This window comes from Cavia porcellus, unplaced genomic scaffold (genome assembly GCF_034190915.1).
Source record: "Cavia porcellus strain 051 isolate PalLab524CR breed Dunkin Hartley unplaced genomic scaffold, mCavPor4.1 scaffold_6, whole genome shotgun sequence".
Lineage (NCBI taxonomy): Eukaryota > Metazoa > Chordata > Mammalia > Rodentia > Caviidae > Cavia > Cavia porcellus.
In genome coordinates, this window is record NW_026947489.1 from 26478100 (window position 1) to 26496540 (window position 18441).

The following is an 18441-nucleotide window of genomic DNA, read 5'->3' on the forward strand; positions in this document are numbered from 1 at the left end:
CATGAAAGTTTAAAGAAAAAGCTATTACAGTCAAAGACACATTGTCATTAATCCCTCTCAGAGTACTCGTCCTCCCTTCGAACACAACAGTCCCATTATCTTGCCATATTTCTGAAACAGTTTTGGAAGCCCTCCTTCATGAGTGTCAAAATGACCGTGAGAGTAAATGTTTTACATTGATTTGGGATATTGAGACAGGACAGTGTAGCTATAGACACTCACAAGAAAGGGCTGATGGAAGAGCTTCAGAGAGTAGCATGATTGGCAAATGTGTTCTAAGGGAAGGAACCAATTTTGTTTACAACAAAAGAACCATGTGTCTTTTGTTGTAATAATATTGTTAAGATTTAAATGTTCATCAAATGTCCCCATCATACTTCATAAGTAATGATACGTTGCAAGACTAGTTCTTTTTCTCTAACCCCATTCAAACTTTCAACCTCTTCATGGAGCTGATCTTATCTAGATGTTAGCAAGAAAATACTAAACTAATTAGAATCAGTTCAGTTGGTTAATTTAATCACCACGGGCATAATTATCTTTGAAAAAAGGACAGTTACTAACCCAAGTGATAATGATTTTGGCTGCAAAAGCTTAAACTCTGAAAGACGTTTTTTAGGCTAGGTTTACTAGCAGAATTTTTTTGACCATGAAACAGAATCATTGGAGTAATTCTCAGTCTTAGCTGTGCATGGAGTCATTTAAGAAGCTTTTACAAGATGCCTATTGCTGTACACCTCCCTGGCACCCTGAAGATCTGAGGCCAGGCCCAGAAATTGGAGATTTTAAAGCTCCCAGATGGATTAAATGTGCAGCTATGTTTGAGAACCATTGGATTAGGATGTCTCTGTCTTGATCCAACTTTGATTTTTTTTTTTTAAAGGATCTGTTACGTAGTCCAGGTTGGCCTTGAACTCATGGAGATCTTCCTGCCTCAGCCTCCCAAGCACTGGGGATTGCAGGCGTGTGCCACCACACCTGGCTTGATTTAACTGTTATCACTAAAACCTTTTTGTTTTTTTCTGGTACATGAATAATATAAAGTAGTAATTACTATATAAGGTAAAGGAACGTTGGAAAAATTTAATGAAAAATGAATAGAGCAATATTATAATGTAAATGTCATGAGGGTCTGATGAAACAAATTTAAATGATTAAAATTACATAGCTAGTTAAAAGTGGAGCCAAGACACCTTTAAATGCCTTGTACAATACACTATTTTAACTTAAGTAGCATATGGTTTCTCTTATATAAGAAACCCAAAATATACATAAAGAGCTAAATAAAAGATACATAGTAGAATCAGGGAGGTAGTTCTTTTTCAAATGGGAAGCAGATCAAGAGATGAAGGAAGGGAGAAGGGAAGGGAGAGGAAGGGAATAGAAAAGAAGAGTTGAGATGTGCTACACACTTGTACCAATTCCCCACAAGGAATGTAAATATTACGTACTGCAAACACGGGTACTAACAAAAATAAAAACTGAAAAGAAGAAAATAATAGAAAAATTTAAAAAGTAGGGTATTTTAAAATATGCTAGGTTTTTAAAACTTTTTGAAATTTAATTAATTAATTTTTTTTTTTTGGTACCAGGATGGAACTCACGGACCTCGCGCTCTCCAAGCATGCACGTGTGATGCTGAGCTAAGTCCTTGGTCCTTTTTAATATATTTATTAGTAGACTAAAATTGTTTAAAAATAATATTTAATTATGCAAATGATAATTATTCAAGTCATATAAAAAATTGCAAGGGCGGGGGGTTTAACTTAGGGCCAGGGTTTAGCTCAGCGGCATAAATGCCTGCTTGGCAAACGCGAGGTTGTGAGTTCAATTCCCAGTACCAAAATAAATAAATAAATAAAAATTAAAATAAAAAGTTACAAAATGGAAAGCAATCTCTAGTCCTGTGGCAAGTTACACTTTTGAGACCTTTTCTTTAGCCATTTCTGCCAAAAAGAACATAACCATTGTCTTCCACAAGATGGCAGCATTTCATGTTTTGTTTTGTTTTTGAAACAGGGTTTTGCTGTGTAGCTCAGGCTGGGCTTGAACTCACTATGTAGCTAAGGCTGGCCTTGTGGCAGTCCTCCTGCCTCAGCCTCCTGAGTGCTGCGATTACAGGCATGCGCTACCATGCCTGGCCAGCATTTCTTATTTGTTAACAATTTTTCCCACATCAGATTTAGCTCAGTGGTTCAAGAGCTTGCCTGGTCAGTGCGAGGTTGTGATTTCTATCCCCAGTACAAAAAACAAGAAAGAAAGAAACAATTTTCCCCAAGGCCAGAAGCATTCCTGATTGTCCATGTTCAGTTATGATGATTCAAGATGCCATCTCAGGGACACAATCAGTTCCTAGTACTAAGTGCAGTGTGTGTGTGTGTATGTGTGTGGGGGGGATGATTCAAGAACTGCAGCAGGCACACCTGTACCTGTAATTTTTAATTTTTTGGTACTAGAATTAAACTCAGGACTTTGTAATTGCCAGGCAGGCGCTTTGCCACTGAGCAATATCCCAGCCCTAACAGCTGTAATTTTAAGGAAACAATAAGGATAAATCCTAGGAACTGAGGGCCAACGGAAGCCCAGGGCAGCAAACTACCTGGGAACCTAGCAGTTTCCGGGGAGGTGTTCCTGGCCACTTAGGTGCATCTGCTCACTATTTTTTTTTTCTTACACTTTTTTTTTTCTTTTTTCTTTTTTATCGGTACCGAGGATCGAACTCACGACCGCCTGCTTGCAAGGCAGGTCCTTATGTCACTGAGCTAAATCCCCAGCCCCCGCATCTGCTCACTATTGACCAAACCAGATGTGGTCATACATTTTGGTAGGAAGGGAAAAGGGAATGGATTCAAAGCCACTTCTGAAAAGATGGAGGGGGCTGATCCTCAGGTTCATAAGTGTGATGATTGGGTGTTCATGCTCCATGCATGACATGTGTCTCCTTTGAACCTTTTTAGGACATCGGCACATTACCCATTTGACGTGAAAAAGAAAGAAAAAAAAAGATGGAGGGGGCCATTTGCCTCAAATCACCACTTCCCTGTTTACAGGTGGGCAAGCGTACTAAGGAGCAGAGGACAGGGGAGCACAGAGATGATGCAAAACTCCACCTTTCCGTTACCACTTGTAGCCATATTCAGCTCACTGTCCTCTTTTTTGGGGAAAGAAAACTGGGCTCCCTGCTTCTTGGTGTCCACGTCTGCATATCCCATTCATCTGGGCTGAGAAGAGGTGGGGGAGCTGTGTATTCCTAGGCCTCAGGAAGCCTCTTGTCTCTAAGGGGAAAAATCCCTAACTTTTAAAGTTCCATTTTGCAGTACCATTTACAGTGCCAGTTACAGAGGTAGGGAGAGAGCTGAGGACCAGTTTGCTGAAAGTATGCGTGCAACTCTGTTGCTATAGACAGCTAAGTCAGGTAGACATAGTATAGGCAGTCAGACAGGGCTGGCCCTTGAGGGTCAGTGCAGAGGATTCGAACACATTACAGCTGGGGCTGGAGGTGCATCCATTTCAGAGTCAGCCCTCAAGATAAAAATGGAATGACCAGGCCTGCATGCCTCTTCAAGAGACAAGCTGGAAAACTGATTGGTATCACCTGATCCAATAAAGTCTAGCTAGACATCAATCACCCAGGTGGGTGACCAGGACCTCCTAACGCATCTCTTCCAAAATAGTCCTTGTTCTTTCCATGTATACTTGCTACATGACTTGCTGCCCTCATCGGATCAACATTACCCGAGAGGCTATACTTATAACCTTCTTTATTGATCAGTTTTGTTCCACATTGTAAGTACCTCATGATTTTGTACCCATCCCATGATTTTCCTCTATAAAACTTCCTTTGAGAAGTGGGCCCTCTCCTATCTCTTGCAAGCTATCTCTCCCAATAAAGTTTTCCACTTGTTAACCTCTGTTGGTCCTTAGCATTCTTCAATTTCGGGGAACACAAACTTAGTGTATGTGACATCTAGCTGGTTGGGAGTTACAATGTTTCCCTGTATAATATGGAGGTCCTTCATCACTGTCACATCAATCTTTCCTTCACAACAAACTAAACCCAAAGTTTTCCACAATATTTTTGTGACTCAAGGAGTCTTTGGACTACTAGAAAAAGACCAAGATTTTCTTTGCTGGTGCCTAGAGTCGAACCCAGGGACTGTTGCTTGTATGTGCTTTATCACTGAATTACTATCTTAGCCCTAGATTTTTTGACAGTGCTCTTCCCCAAAGAGAGTCAGGGAAATCATGTTTGGGTTCTCAGTAGAAAAGGTGACAAAGAGCCCAGACATTCATGCCCTTGCCTTTAAATTCTAAATACATGTGGTGTGAGAAAAATGTTTAGACTTTGTGACCACATAGCCACTACAGTGAAATGTCTGACACTGATATCACTAGGATCCTGAGAGATGGGACCTTCTATGGACAGAAACAACTTCTCCATGATCTAGGAGAAGACAGAACTGAAAAATAGTACTAAGTTATGAAATCCAAGGGACAAAAACTTTTGAATTTTGTCAGTGTCTTGAGATTATTGCAGCAGAAATTGGACAGGGGCCAGGAATGGACTGTGAGAGTATTATAGGCAGCTAAGTTAGATAGAAACTGAGTGGGGAAAAAGAGATACAAATTCAACAGTGCAACTGATAACAGGAGAAATGCAACTCCCAGCCTGCTAGATTTCAGATGTGTCCAATTCATGTCCCCAAAATCGAAGAATGAATTCTGAGGAACAATAGATAACATTGTTAACAGACTACTAGAATAGGAAAGATTTGGGCTGGGGATTTAGCTCAGTGGCCTAGGCATCTGCCTGGCAAGTGTGAGATCATGAGTTCGATCCCCAGTACAAAAAGGGGAGATTTATGGAGAGACAGCTTCTCAGAAACAAGAGGGGTGCCAGAAGGGAGTTGTCACCAAGATAATTTCTCTAAGAATGTTTTATAGAGAAAAATCACCAGATCAGTACAGTGTGGGTCAAACTGTAATAAATCAATAAGATTCAAGTATAACCACTTAGCTAATGTTGATCCAATAGGGAGATGGGTCACATAGGAAGGGTACATGGAAAGAACAAAGGCATACTGGGGAAGGGATGAGTCCATGTGCTCTGGACACCCAGCTAGGCAACTGATGTCTGGCTGGACTTCCTGGACCAGGTGGTGCTAATTATAGTATAATTCCAAGTTACACCTTATCCCCGAGGCCTACACGTAGGCCTGACCTCTGCACCTTTATCTGGAGGCCTGGTCTTCTTCAGATGTGCCCTCCAGTCATAAGTCTGATGTTTGTATTTTTCTGCTGATTCCTGGAGAGCTCAGTCCCGCTCTGACTGTATATTAATTTCTATATAATTTATCTGCCTATAGTATTCCCTCTTCTCAATTGCTATCCCTAATTATGGCTAGGGGAGAATGTACATAGTTTCAATCTAGCTGCTTTGAGCTGAGAAAAGTTGGTGTAGGGAGTTGGTGAAGGTTCTCCTCCAGAGAGCTAATCGAATGGGCCTTGGATAGATATCATGTTGTAGTTTAGCAGTTACGATCTCTCTTTATAAGATCAATGCAGTGGTTTCCAGTAAAATGAGCCTGCACATTTATCATTGGTTATGTCTATACAATCACTTGGAATTTGGCAGCCTCTAGAAGAGAATAAATAAATCTTCCACGAAATTAAAGCACACACAATGAAAGCATTAGCACTAGAATGGCAATGCAGATTGGGGAAAAGACACATTGCTCTTCAGGGATTGGTACCATGATGGGAACTAGCTGGCTCTTAGAGCCCTCTAACTGATGGAGGTTATTTACAAATTCAATATTCCTTTGTCACAAGTCTCTCTAGTTTTAGTTGTAAGAAGATAAAGAGTATGGTGGTTTTAAAGGAAAGGTTTAGCTAAGGAATTTAAAGATTTTTACTGAGCCTTTATAGTGCCCACTGTAGCTTTCTAGCCTCATTCAACTGTAACAGTGTGCACAAGTGTACTGGAAACTGCCCCAAAATGTTAGTGACTGGAGCCCCCTTTCTATAACTAGCCTTTATTAATATAGTATGATTTGTATACTTCTTTTGGTTATACTTTTCTGCTGGATGTTTAAGACCAAGTTAAACTGAGACCTATGTTAATTGAAATCAACCTTTCACTGTATAGCAAGGTCATTTTAAGTCTCCTCGGGCCTTACTTTTGGACCATGCTCTCCTGTCAGTGTCACCTGCGAGGATGGGTTATGGTCTTGCTTGATCATGATGCTATCTGTGAAAGCATGGGAGACTTTCCCTCTTTGGTGACTCTCCTCTTTGGTACACTGTGCATTGGTTGACTCCTGTTCTCTGGGGTGTAAAATTTCCCTGTTCAGGAGAAGGTTTGGTGATGCATCAAAGTTGTAGAATCCCATCAAAAAGGTCCCCTCATGTCCTGGGTCCTCACTGAACTTGAAGGACCAGGGCCAAAGTAGTTGCTGTCCTCTTATACCAGTTATATTTCTAGTTTTGGTCTCCAAACATCAGTGGTTTAGCACCCGAAAGAGAAAATCAGTTACATCAGTACTATAGTGGGAGCAGTAGGTTTAATTTTATGATCTTATGTAGATATTGAGCATCTTGAAATATGTGTTATGAGTGATGAACTATTATTTACTGAGACAAGATCTTGCTATATAGTCCAGGCTGGTCTTGAACTATGTAGTCTAAACTGGCCTCAAACTTGTTGTGATCCTTCTGCCTCAGCTTCCTGAATGCTAGGAATATAGGCATAAACCACCACACCAAGATTGAACTGTTACTTCTTTACCAGTTATGGTTGTTTTAGAGGTTAAATACCTGTAGAATGTTTTTTTTTTTTAATTTTAAAAGGGGCTTGTACACTTGGAAAACACAGATACATTTAATATACCATAAAATCAGTAATATTGAATGTCACAGTCATATAGAAACCCGTGTGTATTAACTTAGTGTTTATTTTTACAGCAAATTTAGATCCTTTTAACAGGTTTTGTAAGGTGAAAGTATAATGATAAGAATGAAAGACATTTTTATAGATAAATTTAATAAACAGTGTTCATGACAATAGTCTTATTACCCAATATAGTGTATCTCATTTATACAGAAACAAAATGCTTATTTAAACAAAAGCCATAGATATAGAACAAGCTTAAATGTCAAGACCAGATTTAAAGAGATGTCAAATTTTGATCACTTTACATGTTTAAGGGCTAAAGATATTGTATAAAAGAGAGCACCTATTAACTAATTGGTATGCATTAAATTTACATAATCTTAACTCTATAAACAACTTAGACTCACAGCAGTTTGTTTTTAGATGTCTACACTGATATATATCCAAATATATGTTATGTCATAGACCAATAATCATGAACCGATTTTATTGAAAACATTTCATAGATTAACATTTGAATATTCTTTAACTCTTAAATTCAGTTTTTAGCAGCCAAACATGTATTTTAGTAAAATATGGAAACTTTTGCATTTAAATTTTGTTTTATAAGTTTAACCAAGAACATTTCAATATATTAAGAAAACTTTATTGCTTTAGATATAGAATGTTATCCTCTTAATTATAGTCAACTTAAATATATCTTAACAATTGTGTTAAATGACTCATGAAAACCAAATCATAACATTTAAACACTTTGAACTGTACACATTATCTGCAACCAAGGAAAAACTCTTTAAGTTACTGTAGGCAAAAAGCAAAGACATTACATTAATAAAACCAACATTTTGATATTATCTCAATTAGCTAACAAGCTGGATATAAATTTGTTACCAATTTTAAAGATATCTTTACTCTTACCAAGAGATTTAAATTAACCTGCTGTTAAGCTAATGAACCACAAGTATTTTAGTAATGTCTTTGAATATTCATCTATAAACCAACTTAAATATAAGTCTTAGAGGATAATGTATAGTCTTAAATGTTAACACATAGAAACATACATATTAACCTAAGTTTTACGTAACTTTTTTTGTCTTCATGAGACAAGGTCTCACTCTGCCATTCAGACTGGCCTTGAACTCACTTTGTAGGTCAGGCTAGCCTCAAACTCAAAGCAATACTCCTGCCTCGGCCTCTCAAGTGCTGGAATTACAGGCATGCACCACCACACCTGGAATATATAACCTTGGTGTTATCAGGCTTTAAAATTTTATTTGTAAGTCCTGTGTAAGCCTTGAGACATCAGTCCTCGTCTTTTAATGTTTGTAAAAAAAATTTAGCTGCCCTGATACACTATATAGATGTTTTTCCATGGAAATCTCAAAAAGAATCAACAAATAAAAAGAAAAATGAATTATTGAGCTAAACTTTTCTTTTACTTCCAGGAAGATGAGAGTGGTAAGCAGCACAGAAGAACCTGAGATTTTCTGTCCGGACACTGTAATACAGCAATGTGAGGAAGAAAAGAAGATGGGAAGTGGTCACCTGGACTCAGGAAAGATCTGAGCAAGAATTGAAGTCTGCGGGGGAGTGAAGAGAGAAATTTCAACAAAGAAGAAGATGGCAGCTGGCACCTTCTCCCTGAGTTGGGATTCACTGCATGCAAGGAGCAGTTCAAACCTGCAGACAGTTGGTGGCTGCTGGAAACTCAAGAGGCCTCCGTTGAGAGATGCAGCAGTATAAGGGAGGAGATGATACTGTGGACTTCACTAGCTGGTTGAGTGCCTTGGGTTTAGCTACAGGAGAGAGTGATGGGCCCGGAGCCACCTTGGAGAGGAGTCAACTGGGCTCAGAACTCAGAACAGTCATAGCTCTCAGCTGAGTTCAAACCCACAGATGTTATGCTGGCTGCTTCAGGCTGAACAGGTCTGGCTCCAGCCTCATGGCAAGAAACCAAGCTGATCTTCAAGGAAAATAAAGGTGCAGGTTCACTGAGATTACTCACTACCCATTATAAAGCTACTGCTGGCTTGTTGAAATAAGTCAACACAAATCTGGACTCTATTTCCACATGTTGTCCACCAATGACAGCAGAAAGATAAACCTTGAAATGGATCTCTTGTTTTTTTGTTTGTTTTTGCTTTTTAAATTTTTTCTTCATTGTTTGATCTTGTTTTATGTGTGAATGTGGTTTATAGTTTTCTTTGTGGTTATTGTTCTGTGCTGTCCTTCCTTTTATTTATTTCTTCTCACCTTTCTTTTTGTTTTCTGAACAATTTTCCCAAAGTTTATATGACCTTCTTTTATTCTCCAGCCTCGCTTCTAATCTCTTCCTCTTCTAGTTCTCTGTTTTTTTCCATAACCCCTTTTAAAATTTCTTCTCTAAGGGTAAAATCAGCATATTTTTTGCATACAATTTTCTGGTTTGTTTTAGATTTTGTTGTGTAACCACAAATCTAGTTCATACAGTTAAATGTGGCAAATTAATGGTTGCCTCAGTTTGTCATTTTCTAGCCAGTGTTTGATGCTATTGTTATTGCTGATGGTACCATTTTAGCTAGGGTAACATTGTTCTAACCAATTGTTTTTCCTTGAATACCAAGGCTGAGATTGCTTAAGGGTTACAGAAAATGCTATGAGCCAGTGCCAAGAGAACCAGAGGCTGAGGCAAGCAGTCAGCAACTTCATATCCCCCAAAAATTGAAGAGGTAGGATCTTGCAACATACTCAAAACCAAAAACTAGCTACACCTGGAAGATACCCTTGAGAAACAGTCATTTCCTAAGGGTTTTAAATACTAACAAAAAAGCAGCTCATCATATGTGCAAAGAAATAAAATTAAAAAATGAGAAAGCACTTAAACCAGATGGAATCCCAGACATCCAGTTCACCATAAGCAAACAAAGGAGGCAATAAAGTGGAATAATTCCTGTCTTGATTATTGTTCTCTCATTGCTGAGACAAATACCTAAAACTAAAATGAGGGAAGAAAAGGTTTATTTAGCTCACAGTCCATGGAAATTTCAGTCCATAATTTGTTGGTTCCAAGACAGGATGGTATGGCTAAGGGGCAACATGGCAAATGCAGCAGATACCAGAAGCAACAAGAACAAAAAGGCAAAAGGGAAAGGCATGCTTCCTGCCTTCTCTTATACCGTATGTTGGTTACCCGCCCCTGGGCAGGTACAGCACTCACACCATCAATCTTAGTGCTAGACAATGAGCCAATCACAAACACCAGATTCAGCTGCCTTCACGACTGCATTAGGCTTTGGGGAAGCATTTAAACACAAACCATAACAATCCCACAGCCACCCATTCGGGCTCTCTCAGATGATAACAATAAGCAAATGAATGACACTTTACAAAAATACCAAGTAATTTCTCAAATAACTACAGAGATGGTGACCACAATGAAAACCATGTTAGTGACTGTAAAGCAGATACAGTGTTAGAGTAGAGCTTAGGAAAATGATGGAAATCATGAACACTCAATATAGAAAAGAAGTGTAACCCATAAAACAGGTTCAAGCAGACATCTAAGAGACTAAAAATTCCATTGTAAATATTCATAGCAGAATAAACCAATGTGAGGAAAAAAATCTCAGATATACAAGACATGCTTGCAGTTAGTGATCATGAAAAAGAAAGATTTCTTAGGAATAGCAAGGGACCACAAGAAATCAATCCAAGAGAGAATCAGAAGAAGATCCACCTCCGCCTGCTGGGCACCACCACTTGAAGGCTCCTTCCTTCACGCTACCAGTGTGGGCAGAGAAAACCAGAAGAAGCCCCACCTCTGCCTGCTTGGTGCCGCCAGTGGAAGGCACTTTCCTCTGTGCACCCAGCATGGGCCGAAGGAGACAGACAGATCCACTTCTGCCTACTGTGTGCTGCCACCAAAAGGCCATGTCCTACAGGAGGCCAGTGTGGGCAGAGAGAACCAGCAGATCCACCTTCACTTTCAGGAAGCTGCCCCGAGAAGGCTCCTTCCTACAGACAGCCAACAGGAGCAGGGACACACAGCCAGGTAAGCCCTGTGCATCAATAGGCCACCATTTGAGGCCCTTGGTTCCCTCCGACAGCCACCATCCACTAGCAGAGTCAGACAAACACACCCATGTGTGGCTGCCACCATTTTGGGAATCCATTGAAGACACACAGGCTGAGAGAAGCAGCCCCACCTACATGCACCCCTGATTGTCAGCGAAGCCCCAGTGTAACAGCATAGCTCTGGAGAAGCCCACTCCACACCCTGCTACCTCCCTGTAAATCTGGAATTAGAGGAACCCAGGTGCCTGTCCCATCCCCCTACAACTTAGGGGCAGCCAACACAGGAAGTGCCTGGGACCCCACAACCAGCTTATTGGGAGGAACCCAGGATAAGCCAAGATGAAGGAGCAAAAGGCAAACTCAGACCTCTAGCCCACACACAATAAGTCTGGGAGATACAGTCATGGAAGAAAACAGAAGCCCCACACCTGAAATCTCTGAGAGAATAGCAACTGAAGTAAGAAAACAACTTCATGAGATTGTAAAAGCAGTCAAGTCAGAAATAATGTCTCAGGTAAAAGAAGAAATCACAAACATACTGAAAGAATTGTCAAGCAGGTCTAAAGAAGACATAGACAATAAAGAGGAGCATAGGAAAATGATGGAAACCTTTAATGAATGTAGAAAGGAATTACAATGTATGAAACATTTAAAGAGAGATGCAAGAAATTAAAAATTCAACCAAAAGATGGAAAAACCGCTTGAAAGAGATTGAGGATAGACTTTCAACTCTTGAAGACAGGATTGCAGCTAGTGATCGTGAAAGGAAGGATCTCTTAACAATAACACAGACTCAGGAAATAACAATTCAATGACTGCGACATGGTGCAAAGAAGCATAATTTAAGAGTGGTAGGTATCAGTGAAGAAGCAGGGATCAACACGAATGAAATAAAAGGATATTCACAGGAGTAATAAAAGAAACTTCCCAAACATGGGAAATAGATCTGGCATGCAGATAAGTGAGGCATATAGGACTCCAACTAGCCATAACCAAAGTAAATCTACACCCAGACATAGAATAATCAAGACCCCAGAAATTCACCACAAGAACAGAATATTAAAAGCTGTTAGAGAAAAGAGACAGATTACCTATAAAGGAAAACTAATCAGAATCACAGAAGACTTGTCAACACAAACCATAAGTCAAGAAGAGTTTGAAGTGCTTCAAACCCTAAAAGAAAACAACTCCCAACCCAAATTGATCTAACCAGAAAAACTATCTTTCAAAATTGGTGGAAAAATAAGACACTTCCATGATAAAGAGCAACTGAAGGAATTCATGATAACCAAACCAACTCTACAGAGAGTGCTAGGGAATATTCTAGAGATAGACAAAGATGACCATGGTTCCAGGAACAGCAGCAGAGGAGGACTGCCAAACAAGACAGGCAATTGAATGAATGGAACAAGTGGAGGGAGGGCCAATAACAGGGGGATAGCAGGGCAGAGACAAATGTATGCCGGTTGTAACCATTAATGTATATGCCCTCAGGTCAGCAATGAAAAGCAATACAGGGAGAGCAGATCAAGAAACAAGATCCTTTGATATACTGTATACAAGAAACACATCTAACTGGAAAGGAAATTCATAGACTGAAAATTAAAGGACAGAAAACAATTGTTCCATGTGACAGGAGACAAAAAAAAAAAAAAAAAAAAAAAAGCAAAAGTAACTTGCCCATCAACGACAGAATGGATAAGAAAGATATGGTATTTTCATGCAGTGGAAAGCTACCCATCTATAAAGTAGAATAATCTCAAGGCTTTTGTAGGTAAATGGACGAAACTGGAGATCATATTCATGGCCAAAATAATTTGAACTTATACATGTAAACCCTAGCATAAGAAACAGGAGTTAATGGGATCAAAAAGCGAAATAGTTAATGTAAGAGCAAAGGGGAAGAAACATCTGGGTGGGAAAAGTAGAAACTACTGTCAATTTCTTATTGTCTTATTGAGCTCTTGCATTGTTTACACAATTTTGTGAAGTTTGGCTTTGTTCTGGCTTGTTTTGTTAGATTTTATGCCATCAGATGATAGGGCAGCTATTTTGAATATAATGGGATATTTTATGGTAATCATGGTTTCCTATATTGCTCTTATAATGCTTTCATTCATTGGTTTGATTGGTTTTATTGTTTTGTTTGATTTTATTATATGTGATAGTATGAACAGCTATTTTGAAGAAAACAAGACATTATGGTAGCCATTGCTGATTTACTATTGTTTTGCTTTGAAGTCTTACCATGCTTTTGTTCTTCTGTTTTGATTGGTTCTATCCTGTTGTATTTGATTTGATTTGATTATGTGTGATGGTATAAATAAGTTTTTTAAGGAAAATGAGATATAGTAACCATTGTTCATTTCCTGTTATTTGGTTTTAAAGTCCTATAATGCTATCATTCTCTTGAATAGTTTTAACTATTTTGTTATATTTGATATTATTGTGTGCAAAGGTATGCTCAACTGTTTCAAAGAAAAGAGACATTACGGTATCTACTGTTGATATTCAGTTTTCTTATTGAGAAGTGCTGTGTTGCTTGCATTGTTCTGTTCTGATTTGCTTTGTTCTGTTCTTTTATTTATTCTCTTAAAAATAAAAAAAATTTAAAAATCAATCCAGCAGCTGCTAGATGATACAAAGAAAAATAACATAAGATTGATCACAGTCAATTAAAATCAGCAGATAGCACAGATGACATGAATCTGTTCAAGAAGTAGTGACAGAAAACTTCCCAATAGGGTTAAAGAATTTGACATACAGATAAGTGAGGTATATAGAACTCCCATTAGTCATGATCAAAAACATTTACACCAAGGCATGTAATAGTCAAGATTCCAGAAATTCAACATGACAACAGAATATTAAAAGCTGTTAGAAAAAGGAAACAAATCACCTATACAGGAAAGTCTATAAGAATCACAGCTGACTTCTCAACACAAACCCCAACAAGTCAAGGAGAGCTTGCAATGTTGGCATGAAGTATTTCAAACTCTTAAAAGAAATGCTGTCCAACACAGGTTGATGTACCCTGCAAAACTATCTTTTAAAATTGACAGAGAAATAAGATATTTCCATGACAAAGAACACCTGCAGAAATTCATGAACACCAAATCACCACTCCAAAATGTTCTGAAGGGACATTCTTTGAAAGAGATAATAAGGATTAAGACTCTGTGAACCAACAGAATGAATCTTTCAGGCAAAGCAATCAATATGACAGAAGGGGAAAGAAAAGGAGCCAATAACAAGAAAATAACCTGACAAGGATAAATCAATACATTTCAGTTACAACCATCAATGGCAGACTGGAGTAAGAAGCAAGATCCAACAATATGCTAATATAAGAAACACATTTAATTCAAAAAAGAATTCATATACTGAAAGTCAAAGGGTGAAAAACAATTCTCCTTGTGACTGCAACCTGGAAAAAAAAAGCAATTGTGGCTGTTCTATTTTCAAAGTGGATTTCAACCCAAGACTGGTTAAGAAAGACAAAGAAAGTCAGTGCATCCTTGTAAAGGGAACAATCCCAGAGGAGGAGGTCACAGTCATAAATATATAAAAAATTATTTTTCTTTTCTTTTTTTAGTACCTTTTTTTTAGAAAGGGTCTTGTTATGTAGTTTGAGCTGGCCTTGAACTCACTTTATAGCCCAGGCATGTCTCAAACTTGCAATGATCCTCCTGCCTTGGCCTCCTGAGTGCTGGGATTACAGGTGTGTACCACTACACCTGGCTAAACAAATTATTTTTCTTAAATGAACCAGCTGTAGGTGCTTTAACCCATTATTAACACACATTAAACAGACAGATAAACATACATAAGAGAATTACATATAAATTAGAGTGCACTCTCAGATCTATTTGGCCAAATTTAGCTACAATAACTCTTTGACAATTTTTTTAGGTTTGTTACTACAAACAGAACTTTTCTTATAGGTCATCAATTAACAGAGCTCTTTTATACTAAAAGAATCAGAAGGAAAAATCCTTTTCACCTATGAAAGCAAATAGAAATCTTGTATATGTACAACCTGGGCTTCAGTAGGAGCTGGCTGTTTCTCTTGCTATCTCTCTTTGGGTCTTTTTAAAAATGAACAACATAATATTCATCTCCAAATGTAATTGCAGCCTTTAATGTTATCTGTATCTCATAAGAAGTCAATGTTTACTTTAGAACAACATTACATCTTTTTACTCCAGTTCGCAGGTCTGAGTAAGTTCCCAATGTACTTATCGAGATGGTCTGAAGACTCTCAGATCTTATTTGACCCGTTTTAGGATGTTAAAAGCAAAGGACATGGACCCAAGCAGGACCAATTCTCCACTCCCTTCTCTAAGAGATACTATCCTTGAGAAGTCTGAATCAGATAGAGGTGGATGCAGCCCAGAAGTGGCTGAGTTGGTTTAGAAGTCTCAGCCTTAGGGTACAGAGGACAATGGAGGGAAACTTCAGATTCAGTAATGGTAGATGCATCAGATTGCCCCTTAAGAGTGAGAGGTATCTGTTTCCCAGAAGCTGGTAGCTACACTTTGAACACAAGCCTGGATTGTCTCTTGGTGCAAAGAAAGTCTGAAGATAAGGTATTTCTAATCATTTTCCCTTTCTATTACAGTACAACTGTACTGTAAAATAGTACTGTACTCTATACTTTCTTCTGAGTTCCACTGTGCCTCTATGGTACAGACAGGCTGTGCGTGAGTGTAAAAAAATATTAAATAGCTTTTGTTCAAAGTATAAGGGGTTGAACAAATTTCAATGCTTAGGAACTCTAGGGCCAGGGAAATGGTTCAGTGGCACAGTGCCTGCCTGACAAGTGTGAGGTTGTGAGTTTGGATCCCGCCCCCCACCCCCAAGAGTACACTCTAAAGGAGTAAGGGAATTTGACATTGAGTTTCCCATCTGTAAAACAAGAAGGGGAAAAATATGACATCCTTATTAATCCCTACTTGTTTTTTATATTCTCTCGGGGAAACTCCCCCAGTTTCTTTACCCCAGAGCAGATGGTTGCTATCTGGAGAGTGACCAGAAGATAAGATAGGTCAGGCCAGAATAGCCACCTTTACTGACATGTGCCTCTCGTTCTTCTGAAAACTCCCATTTCTAACTCCAAAGTGTATTTCCAAAAGCACAAACTACAAGTGACTCCCTTTATAACAGCTATGTTTGAAGTGGGAAGAATTGCTAAAGAAAATTAAACCAATGATCAAGAGACCTGAAAAACTGCTTTCCAACTTTTGGAAGGAGAGTGAGAGAGAGAAGAAAAAAGTCAAAGCATAGATTGAGAGTGCTCCAACTATATCGTTTAGAGCTTACTTTCTAATTTTATTTTAAGACTTTGAATCAAGATGTTCTAAAACCCCAGCTTGAAAAAGAGATCTATCACTGCCAGGAATAGATAGAGGCAAATAGAGACTGAGAAAAATCCTGCCTTCTGGCCCTAAGGCAAAGAAGTCTCTGAGACATTTTGTGCTATTTATCTAATAACCTAGGCAATTTTTCTTAGTATCAAGGCAAGGTTAGGTTTTACTTGAAAACTATTCTGAAGATTTTTATGTCTCAGTATCTCTAACATGCTTATGATACTCACAAGTTAAAACCTGTATTCATTGTCCAGCAACTACAACTTACACATTAGTGAAAGTACATTTGGAAATTTCTTCCTTCCCTTGCACTCATAAAGGATGAGAACCAGACACAGGAGCAGAGAAAGCTAGGATGTTGGGGTCTTTTTTGAGTGTGAGCACAAGAGAAGACAATAAACCAGTGAGCTCCTTTTCAGTCGAAGTTCCATAGACTTTACCAAGTCCTGTGGGTAGTATCATTTTATCACCTGATTTGCCACTTGTATCTTCATGGTTTGGAGCATGAGCCCAGCAACCCGAAAAGGAGAGCCATGGTGCCAGGTAGGCTGAGGTTATGCCCTTCAATTTAGAAAGGGAGGTTGAAAGAGCAGTTTAGAAATCCTCCCCTGAACTGAACGTGTTTTGGCCCCTCGGATATTGTGGTTATGGAAATAGTTCCCCTGGGTCACCTAGAGTTCAGTTCTTTCCACTGGGTGGCAGGCCCAGTTTCCCGCAGCCACTGAGTGAGGAGCTGTGCTGCAGACACTGAGCAGGGACTTTGCTTGCATGTGTGTCCTCCTGGATGAGCAAAATTCCGGTTTCATCTGCCCGAGATGGGTGGTAAATGATTTCCTGTCTTTAGAATTTTTGTAGTCAAATGCTCATTTTCAGTGGGCTCACCTTGAGAGCTTTAATTGCTGAAAAAGAGAGAAAGGATGAGACAGATTGGGACTAAAATCTTTCAATCACTCTCTCCCTCTCTCTCTCTCTCTCTCTCTCTCTAGCAGAAACATGCCTCCAGAAAAGGAAAGTACAAAGTGACAGGAAGAGACCCAAAAAGAGATCAGAAAAAAACTCTTCCCCTCACACGCTGTGTGGAGTTAGTGAGACAGTCGCCCATGAGTTGCCACCTTCAGCCTGGGAAGGTGAGAGCAAGGAATCCAAGGGCTAATATTGCCTCCTCATCAGCAGGGGATCAGACAGGAAAGGAAACTGAGGCAGAACAAGCTCAACATTTCCCTCCATGAGCATGGAGAAGGATTAGGCCAGCCATCCCAGTGAATCCTATCTTCCCAGATATAATGATGGCAGCCATACTAGTCATTTATTTGGCTGAGGGAATCCCATATTCATTTATGAAGCATTTCGTTCCCTCTGTAGGCTAAATCGTATCTAATATTTACCCTGGCTGGGTGTGGTGGCGCATGCCTGTGATCCCTGCACTGAAGAGGCTGAGCCAGAAAGACTGATGTGAGTTCAAGACCAGCCTGGGCTACAAAGGGAGTTTAAGGCCAAGGCCTGGCTGAACCACGTAGCAAGAACTTGCCTCAAAAAATAAAAAAATAAAATAACTCTGATGGTACAGAAAGTTTCATGAAAAACAAAATCCACTAGGGAGAGCTCCAACACTACCTTTCCATAGCACTGCTGTCTAAAACAAGCAAACAAACAAGACCATGCAAGGAATACAAGTAAATTCCAGCAACTAGTACCAAGATACATTATGGTAGCCATTTTAGATTTACCATTAGCTTATTTGGAAGTCCTTTATTGCATTCATTGTTTTGTTTTTATTGTTTCTACTCTCTTTTGTTCTGTTCAACTTTTACTATGTCCGAAATCATCTGCAGCTATTTTGAAGACAACAAAAAGCGTTACAGTAACTATTGCTGATTTTGTAAGGTTTTGAAGTCCTGAATCACTTATATTCATTTATTTTGATTGGTCTTATTTTGTTTTATTTTTTCCATGGTTTTATCCTCTTTAAAATTAAAAAAAAAAGATTACCTATTTTCTCTTCCAGTAGATTTAATTTTTCTGTTTTTATATTTAGATCTTTGATCATTTGGACTTTAGTGCATTTAGTGTCCCTTAGCTATTTTTAAATATGTTTTATTTCTACACAAAGTTACAATGTATACAAAA

The 18441-nt window shown here is 38.9% G+C and overlaps 1 long non-coding RNA gene and 1 other non-coding gene across 2 annotated transcripts; both read left to right on the forward strand.

Moving 5' to 3' along the window:
* Window positions 1-1580: 1580 nt before the first annotated feature.
* On the forward strand, window positions 1581-12843 carry LOC134476397 (uncharacterized). Its single transcript, XR_010047996.1, has 2 exons — window positions 1581-3050; window positions 8338-12843. It is a non-coding gene; the product is annotated as an uncharacterized LOC134476397 (long non-coding RNA).
* Window positions 2882-2983, forward strand: LOC111758508 (small nucleolar RNA U13). The gene has a single exon (XR_002792692.1). It is a non-coding gene; the product is annotated as a small nucleolar RNA U13 (small nucleolar RNA).
* Window positions 12844-18441: the final 5598 nt, after the last annotated feature.